Here is a 9,408-nt window from a genome sequence, read left to right as displayed (position 1 = left end):
AAAACAACCCCCCCCCCCAAATAAAGTAGATATAGTCACTGCTCAGCATCTAAAGTAATGCAGATAACACCACGGGCTATGTGATTCTTTTTGGGGGCTTTGAAATGCATTATTTTTTATTGTTTTTTGTCTTGCAGAAAAGGAGTTGCTCACATTAGTGTTTTAATTATGCTGAAAAATGATTTTCCTACCTATTTTGGAACCATCTTCTTTGACCCTCCAAATGCCCAATTAGCGTCAGAAGAAATTCAAATCCAATGCAATTTATATAGGCAAGTGAGTTGTTCTCGTTTTTAAAAATCAGCAGCAAGTTATACAAGGGGGACCCCCAAAACCCCCTGAATTAATTTAAAAATTGTATATTTATTCTTACATGTTTAAGCTGCAGTCACCTTCATACTCTCCGCTGGATGCAATATACCTATTGAGAGGCTTTGTCCATTACTCAGAACAGTTTCTGAGCTTGTCAATTTTGATGCCTTTTAGTGCTTCTATCATTTTTTGTTGTGTCTCTTCTACATCTGCAAAACGTTTCCCTTTGAGGATTTTTTTCATCCGGGGAAACAAAAAAAAGTCACTCTGGGTGAGACTGGGTGAATAGGGAGGGTGGGTCACAGGGGTCATACCATTTTCATCAAATACTGCCGAACGGGTCAGGCTTGGTGGCTCAGCCTATAATCCCAGTACTTTGGGAGGCTGAGGTGAGTGGATTGCCTGAGTCCGCGGGTTCGAGACCAGCCTGGGCAATGTGGCAAGACTTCGTCTCTACAATAAATCAAAAATCAGCATGTGGTAGTGCATGCCTGTAGTTCTGGCTACTTGGAAGGCTGAGGCGGAAGGATGGCCGGAGCCTAGCAGGTCGAGGCTGCAGTGGCCATGAGTGTGCCATGGCACTCTAGCCTGGGCGACAGAGTGAGACTCCAGCTCAAAAATCCCCCCCCAAACCAAAAAAACCTTCTGAATACTCAGCATGGTGTGTGTACTCATAAATCACCCATCACGAAATGGGCAAATACATTCAAAGAATCTCCAAAAAAAATTCACTGAAGCCAAGCGCAGCCTCTCACAACAACGCTAGCTGGTCCACTGATGCCAGTGGGTTCCTAGAACACTTACTGTGAGGAAGCCTGCACTACAAGGGGCCCGCCCTCCAAAAGATAATTCCGTTTTTTGGGGGAGTTCGCCCTCATAAGCCGGTAAGTACAACGATCCCAAAAAGGCACTGGTTACATAATTATTTCTCTACGAAGATTTGTCTAGCAAAGTAGAACTGAAGCCAGCATAAAGATGTGAAGACTTTCTTTGTTCACACAGTAACTGCATGATTGGGGAAACAGCAATAGTCAGGCACTTCACAGATAGAATCAATAATTCTTATGTTAATTCACATGAGAAAATAAAATTTTAAAAATACAGATACCTTGCTCAACTTAACTAAGTTGTATCCTGTCTTTATCAGTCAACAGTTAACAAAAGGATGACTTTTAAAATGCTCTTTGCGTAAGAATGAGCTAATAACTAAAATATTTGTGAGAAATGCTTCACATTTTTCCTAGAAGAATGATCTGAATGGTATAAATTAGTCAAGATAAAAAAACCCCAAAAGGTTTTTCTTATTCTAAAATGTTTCTGTCACTTAACGCCGGTTGTCTATGGGTTAACTCACGGTTTTCTGATGCGTAGCAAATAATTACTTTAGGCCTTCAAATAGGTAGCTCTCTCTGAAGGGAGCTCCTGGATTCTTGCTTTCTTTTTTTTTTTCTTTTTGGGTTGGAGTCTCACTCTGTCACCCAGACTGGAGTGCAGTGGCCACTCCCGGCCACTGCAACCTCGACCTGCTGGGCTCCAGTGATCCTTCCGCTTCAACCTTCCAAGTAGCTGGAACTACAGGCACGCGCTATCACACCTGGCTAGTTTTTGATTTATTGTAGAGATGAGGTCTCGCCAAGTTGCCCAGGCGGGTCTCGAACCCACGGGCTCAGGCAATTCACTCACCTCAGCCTCCCAAAGCACGGGATTACAGGCTGAGCCACCGAGCCTGGCTATTCTTTCTTTTTTTTATGAGTTAGAGTCTCACTCTGTTGCCCAGGCTGGAGTGCCATGGCACACTCACGGCCACCCCAGTGTCGACCTGCTGTGCTATGGTGATCCTTCCACCTCAGTCTTCCAAGTAGCTGGAACTACAGGCGTGCGCTATCACGCCTGGTTAATTTTTGATTTATTGTAGACGTGAGGTCTTGCCAAGTTGCCCAGACAGGTCTTTAACCCACAAGTTCAGGCAATCCACCCACCCTGACCTCCCAAAATGCTGGGATTACAGGCTGAGCCACTGAACCCAGCCAGCCACTTGCTTTCTTAGAACCTGAGGTTCAAGTCTGAGTCCAGAGCAGAATTGCTGCCTTTGGCTCAGCTACTTACTGCCAGGATTATTTTGACAAGTGCCTCCTGCTTCCTTCTTTCCACAGGGACTGAGTTTGGGGCCCTCTCTCCACAGAAGGGATGGTCCTCACTGTTTAGCAGAACTCAGCAGCCACGTCTGAAGCATGGCTTTCTTCAAGAGCTTGCTGAAACAAGCCAGCCCCTAACCCTTCTAATTCGGCACATACCAGGCAGTTCACAGGACACATCCACAGGGCCCTGGCACTAGGAGAGGGCGGGGTAGCCAAACCATGCCCGCTGGCCTCATTTTGGACAGTTGGTGAAAGGATGGGTCCTACTGTCACATCCCAGAGCAGGCCGCGCTGTCCGGGCACAGTCAACCATGCGGCTTGGGGGGCACTGACGCATGGGTGAACTCTGCGGCCGCTCTCTGAGCTATGGTGAGGAGCAGGTGGCTCTGCCTTCCCTTGTGGACGCGACTGCCCTTACACGATCCTCCTCCCACCACCAGGAGACTCCAGTGGACAGTGTCTCACAGACTCTCTGGAGACCCCTCACCTCTCCAAATGCCCTCAACAGTGGGAAATGGACAGCCACGCTGTGCATCTGACTCCTGGGACAGCCTGTCAGAGACTTGGAACATGTCAGGCATCCTTCTACCGAGTTTGATTGTGGGATTTTTCCAGAAAACACATGTCTCTAATGATGGCAAGACGAGGACAGGCATCTAAGCAGCAGGGATGACAGCCAGCAGCTGGGTAGGCACGGGGGCAGTAAGCAAAGAGGCCTGAGAGCGCAGAGCCACTCAGTGCAGGGACCCCCTCCAGGTCTACAGCTGGCGTCCCACAGGCTACCACAAGCCCGCAGGGACATGCACCCCCCACCTCGGTGGCGGTGGCAGATGCTCTGGGTCCCGCCTGGAGCCCCAGCAGCTGCTCTCGTGTTCCTGTCTCACAGGCAGAGCCTCTTCCCATCCCCGCATCCAAAGGTGCCGAGTAGTCATCCTCATGGCCTTCCGTGAAGCCAGGGCGCAGAGATGTGACTCAGTCCAGCCGCTGGGGCCCAAGGGGAAGCAGTTAGGGGTCATCTGAGAGATGTTTTCCTCTCTGACTACAGACCGTGTGAGGAGAAGCCCCGTCCTTCCTCCTGCCTTGGTGTGCATCGTGTGAGGTCCTGGGGCTTGGGGCTGACGCACCCATCCTGTGACCGGGAGGACAGTCAGCCTGGCCCGCTCAGCTGCGGGACTCCTCACCCCGGAACAGCCGGCTCTGTACTTGTGTGAGGTGATGTCAAAGATCTACTGTTTAAACCTCTTTCCATCAGGTCTTCTCACATCGCAGTCAAAGGCATCTAAGGAAATGCTGTTTCTCGAAGCTTCTCTCTAAGAAGGCAGGACAACTGTATCATCTATTTCAGAAATTTTCCACCAAGCATGGTTAAAAACATTCAAGGCACATGCATAGGAAAGTTTTAGTTGTCTGGAAAATTCAGTTTTGTGGGACAGTCTGACCACACTGACCCCTGGGAGTCACATTGTCAAGTATCTCCTTAGTTATTCATCCGCCGGCTGCCGCTTCCTTTTTTCAGATCTTCCACACTACACACTGCTCTGTGCTCCCGCGTCACAGGCTCGCTCTATGTGGCCGTAGGAGTATAGCCCCACTCCAGGTCCCCTGGCCTCTCCAGGCTCCCAAGTCTCATGGGGAGGTGGCTGTCACCGGTGACTTGCCAGAAGCTCCCCTCCAGTAGGATACCACTCAGCGTGGCCTCTTTCTCCAAGCAGCCCATGCATCCCTCTCTCCTGGACCCCCACAAGCAATGCAAGAAGACGGCCATGGGCTCACTAACCACCCATTCTTACCACTGGCACACTGAACCCTTGAGACACACAGATTCCAACCACTAGAACACTAACATCACGTTTCCAAAATACTCGCCCACAAGAAAGAGGTAACTGCAGCTTTCTAATTCAGAAGCATCCTTACTCAAGGCTTTAAAAGTCAAATGGGGCTGGGCGCGGTGGCTCAGCCTGTAGTCCCAGCACTTTGGGAGGCTGAGGCGAGTGGATTGCCTGAGCCCGCCGCTTCGAGACCAGTCCAGGCAACTTGGCGAGACCTCATCTCTACAATAAATAAAAAAATTAGCCGAACATGGTAGTACATGCCTGTAGTCCCGGCTACTTGGAAGACTGAAGTGGAAGGATCACCGGAGCCCAGAAGGTTGACGCTGGGGCAGCCATGAGTGTGCCACGGCATTCCAGCCTGGGCGACAGAGTAAGACTCCAACTCAAATAAACAAATAAATAAAACGGCATCTCCTTTCATCATCACTGCCTTTCATTTAAGGCAAGACTAAATATTAATCAGATTTGGTTACAATGGTTTTGCTTTCCACCAGCTTAAACTGGTTTCGAACCTTCGCTGTCTCTTCTGTGATTTGGTCACGTGCACAGGCTATCTTTGGGTTTTAGTATTACCAAACAGGAGGTTGAAGTCTCTTGGGCTTGTGTGTAATGCTGAAACCCCCGTCTCATGGAAAGAGAAGGCAAGTGCGCCCCAGGAGGCGGACCAAACGGGCTCAGTCCTGGCCCACCAGCACTAGCGGTGCCTTGGAGGCAACACATTTCATCTCTTTGAATTCTGATTTTCTCCCCTGCAAAATGAGGATCATGGTTTCTATCTCACAGCATTTCTGGAAAGACTTAAACAAAACCCAAGCAGGCACGAAGATGTCCCCTCCTCCTCCCGCTCCCCCTTTCCTCAGATTGGTGCATCCGGCTTTATTCGTGGCTCTGTATGTGAGCCTCATTCTGGGTTGTCAGGGCAGGGACGGTTCTGTTGTCATGTCCCGGGGGCTGGTGGTGCTGTCTAGGCACAGCCGACCACGCAGCTTGGGGTAGCCTGGGATACCTACAGCATAAGCCCTCAGGTGCTTACACTTTAACTGTTTGGATGAACATCTAGGCTTCACACAGCCCTTCACATCTCAGCAAATATGATCTACTGAACACAAACGAGCCTTTCCTTGATGACAGAAAACATGTCCAGAAGTCACTACACACGGCGGCCCAAGTGCCATGGAAGACTCTGCTTGCCTCTCATAAGTGCCTCCTACCAAAAGCCACAGTCCCTCCTCTGGCTTCTGAAAACGCACCTCGAGCGACTCTCACATGCCTCCCAGGTAGGAACCACTGCAGTGAACAGGAGCTCAGGGCAGGGCTGCAGATTCGCCCTCTCAGTGTTCCCAGCTCTCAGCAGGGCATGACACAGGAGAGATGCCCGGTAGGTGCCTGCTGAACCGGAGGGAGTGAACCCATCAAAGCCCTGACGCGATTCCACTCACACCCCCGAGACTGGAAACGTGAGCAGGGGACAATGCCGATGTGCCACCAAGACTGTGGGGTATCGGGATACCCTTCACTGGTGAGCATGTGGGCTGCTGTGGTCTCTTGTACAGTATAAAGGGTGACACGCACCATGACACACGGGGTAAGGGCATCAAATTGGAAACACCTGACATGCCAGCAGGGGACTGGGCACACACACCGGAGATACACTTTCAATGGAACCCCCTCCAGCAGTTTAAGAAGGTGCTGGACTGACCTGCACAGAAACAGACACAGCTCCAGGACAGAACGTTCTGTGAAACAAGCAAATCACAGATGAGCACTGTTCAACATGCACTTTCAGGGTTCAAATACACATACATGTCACTGCCTACGTTCATGACTGTCCACGGGGTGGAAGTGCACACCTGCGCATGGGAGAGACATGCCACATTGAGTTTAGGGGGTGTCTTTGAGGTTGGGAAAGAAGAAAGGGGTGGGAAGGCATCATGGGGGCACTCGGGGCTTCCACTGAAGAGGTAGTACGCTATTTCTTAAAAAAAAATCAGATGTAACTACAGCAAATGATTACAATCTGATTAAGGCAGGTATGTGGGATTTGTGTACTCTTTTTTCACTGGTGAAAACTTTAATGGTTACAATTTTTGAAAGTTTTAGAAAGGGCATTAATATTAACAGCAGCAAAAAGCAAATCAGCATGATTCCCTTGATATAAAGTTCAAAAGTAGAATAAATAAATGAAATTGTGGATGGATATACACAAGGTGGTACAGCAATTTCAAAAATCAAGATGGTGGTTGCACCAAGTGCAAGGCACTGGCCACTTCTAGGAAAGGCCTCACGGGGCTTCTGAGTACTGGTGCTATTTCGACTCTTCACTGGGTGGTGTTGTGTGGGCATGTTTTACAGGATCTTTGAGTGTGTGTATATATTTAGATACATATTATTATTTTTTTTTTTTGAGTTGGGAGTCTCACTTTGTTGTTCAAGCTGGAGTGCAATGGCACACTCATTGCCACAGCAGCCTCGACCAGCTGGGCTCCGCTGATTCTTCCGCCTCAGTCTTCTGAGTAGCTATAACTACAGGCATGTGTCATCCTGCCTGGCTAGATACATATTACTCTTAAAATGGGAACATTTATAAGAACAAGAGAGTCAGGGAAGCTGAACAGTCTTCAGAAACAACAAAGTGGATGGACTACTGGGATGGATGCAGAGAAGGATGTGAAGAAGGATGCCAGGGAGGATGATGGGAAAGGATGTGGGGGAGGGTCTGAGGAGGGTTCGAGAAGGATGCTGGGAAGGATGGGGGAAGGATGTGAAAAGGATGCTGGGAAGGATGTGGGGAAGGACGCTGAGAAGGATGCAGGAAGGATTCCAGAAGGATGTGGGGGACGATGCCAAGTAAGATGCAAGAAAAGATGTGGAAAGAATGTAGGGAAGGATGCCAGGAAGGATGCTGGGAAGAATGCCGAGAAGGATGCTGGGAAGAATGCCAGAAAGGAGGTGGGGAAGGATGCTGGAAGGATGCAGGGGAGGATGTGGGAGAAGATGCTGAGAAGGATGCGTGGAAGGATGTGGAAAGGATACAGGAAGGATGCAGGAAGATGCCTGGAAGAACGCAGGCAAGGATGTGGGGAAGGAAGCTAGAAGGATGCAGGAGAGGATGCCAAGAAGGATGCAAGGAAAGATGTGGAAAGGATGTGTGAAAGATGTGGGAGAGGATGCTAGGAAGGACGTGGGGAGGGATACGAGACAGGATGCTGAGAAGAATGCAGGAGGGATGCTGGGAAGGATGCAGGAAAAGATGCTGGGAAGGAGGCAGGAAGGATGCCAGGAAGGATGCCGAGAAGGATGTGGGTGTCCATGCCCTTGAGTTCTGGGCCTAAAAAAGAACACTTGGCCAGGTCAAGGAGCAACTGCAATTGAGGCTGCTGAGACCATTGACACCAGCGAGCAGCCCGGACACCAGCCCAGCAGCCACCAGTCCCGCCTGAGGCTAATACTCTGCAGAAGAGATGAGCTTTCAGTTGGTTCTAGAAGGTCAGAATTGGAGTCTGAGGACTATCCATAGAAAGAGAAATCAAGAAAGCATTTGGTACCGTGTAAACATAATGATTTTCCTCTTTTATTTGGCTCTTTTGGTATCCTATATATTCAAGGCAGAAAAGCCCCACCTGCCCTGTGGCATCAGCCTTCCTTTCTTCTCCAATCCCTCCTGATCTTTGTACATGTGAAGAGAAAGGAAGGGAGCAGATGCTGGCATCAGGACGCTCCCACGCCAAGTGTCTTCCTACGGGGAGCCCTCCCTGCTCCCCGGCCATCTGGGTTTTCTCTCATCAAGGTTCAGCTGTCAGGACATGCCTCTGTCCTGGAACTCTGCGCTTGCAGCCTGTGCTTGGCAGGTCTCTTCTTGGCTGACCTTGGTGAGGCCGAAGGGCTGGGACCAAGGGGTCCCCAGCACAGAAGCCCTCCCGTGCCTGGGTGCTTCCCTCCCCCCCCCACCATATAGTTCGCGAGTGCACTCCCTGCTCTGGGCCCATGCCACGCTGAGGCCATACGTCCTGGAGATGGACCCAGCACTGAGCCTTGTGCCTCCTGCCTGAGAGGCCATCTGGGACCCACATCCCTTGGAACTGCATGCTCCAGGGATCATGGCCCCCTGCTGTTCTGACCCTCTTGTCTCCTCTGCTCTGGCTCTGTCACTGCTCCAACTCGGAGTGGTCTCCATCCTCCATGTCCACATGTCCACTTCCCAGCTGGCTGTTGACACTCTCTGTGAACTTACTTCTGTGTCATAACCTACAAATGTGTGTCCCTGGGCTAGGCACACAACAGTCAGCCGATGTGTATTTCGTGGCTGACTGGCATAGACCATAAAAGTGAGGAAATGGTGACTGCACCAGATGTAAAAACTCATGCTTTTATGAGATACAGAAAGAAATCTAGCAAGAGAGAACACCATAAATAGCTTTTAGTACTGTCTTAGCTTCTATTTTTAAAATAATTTAGTCATAATAAATAAACTTCTGGCCTGGGAGGATTAAAATAGAAATCTGGCTAAATTAGAGAAGAGTTTGATTAACAGACTCCTTGAACAAATTAAAGTATATTCAAATGCAAAATCTTTGGCACATAAGAAAACTGGGCAGTCTTTAAAAAATCCTAAGTTTTTAATTTAAAAAAGTTCATGGACAATGTACCAAATATGAATGATTAGAAAGACAAAGGTAGTGTCTCTGGTTAAAGTAGGGACTGATATTGTTCCATTTAAGTTCCCGTCTTAAACAACTAGATACAAATTTGCTAATATCGTGACTGCCCCAATGTGAGGATGTCTTTGGAAGAAAAAAAAGTGCGTCTTTGGAAGAAAAAAAGTCTTCAAACTAGTCTAGCTTATTTTTAAAGGATCTAGTTATGGCTTTCATGTTCTAGAGAAGACAACATGTGTGCAGTTTGACAGACATCCCCTGAGCATCCCCCATGTGGCTCCAGGGCAGCCGAGGTGCTCCCAGCACCAGCACGCCTCCACCTTCCCCACTCTGGAGGGAGCCGGCCATGGGTTATGCGGAGGGGCTAACCACCACAGGGCATGCCAGCCACGACATGCGTCCATGGCCTTCTGGGGCCTTATCAGTGAGCTGGCTTCGAGCAGGGCTGGAAAGACAACATGTATTTTGATA

Source organism: Carlito syrichta, unplaced genomic scaffold (assembly GCF_000164805.1).
Source record: "Carlito syrichta isolate Samal-C Ts95f unplaced genomic scaffold, Tarsius_syrichta-2.0.1 Scaffold51194, whole genome shotgun sequence".
Taxonomy (NCBI): Eukaryota; Metazoa; Chordata; class Mammalia; order Primates; family Tarsiidae; genus Carlito; species Carlito syrichta.
The sequence above is the reverse complement of the archived record's forward strand: the minus strand, read 5'-3'. Positions refer to the sequence as shown.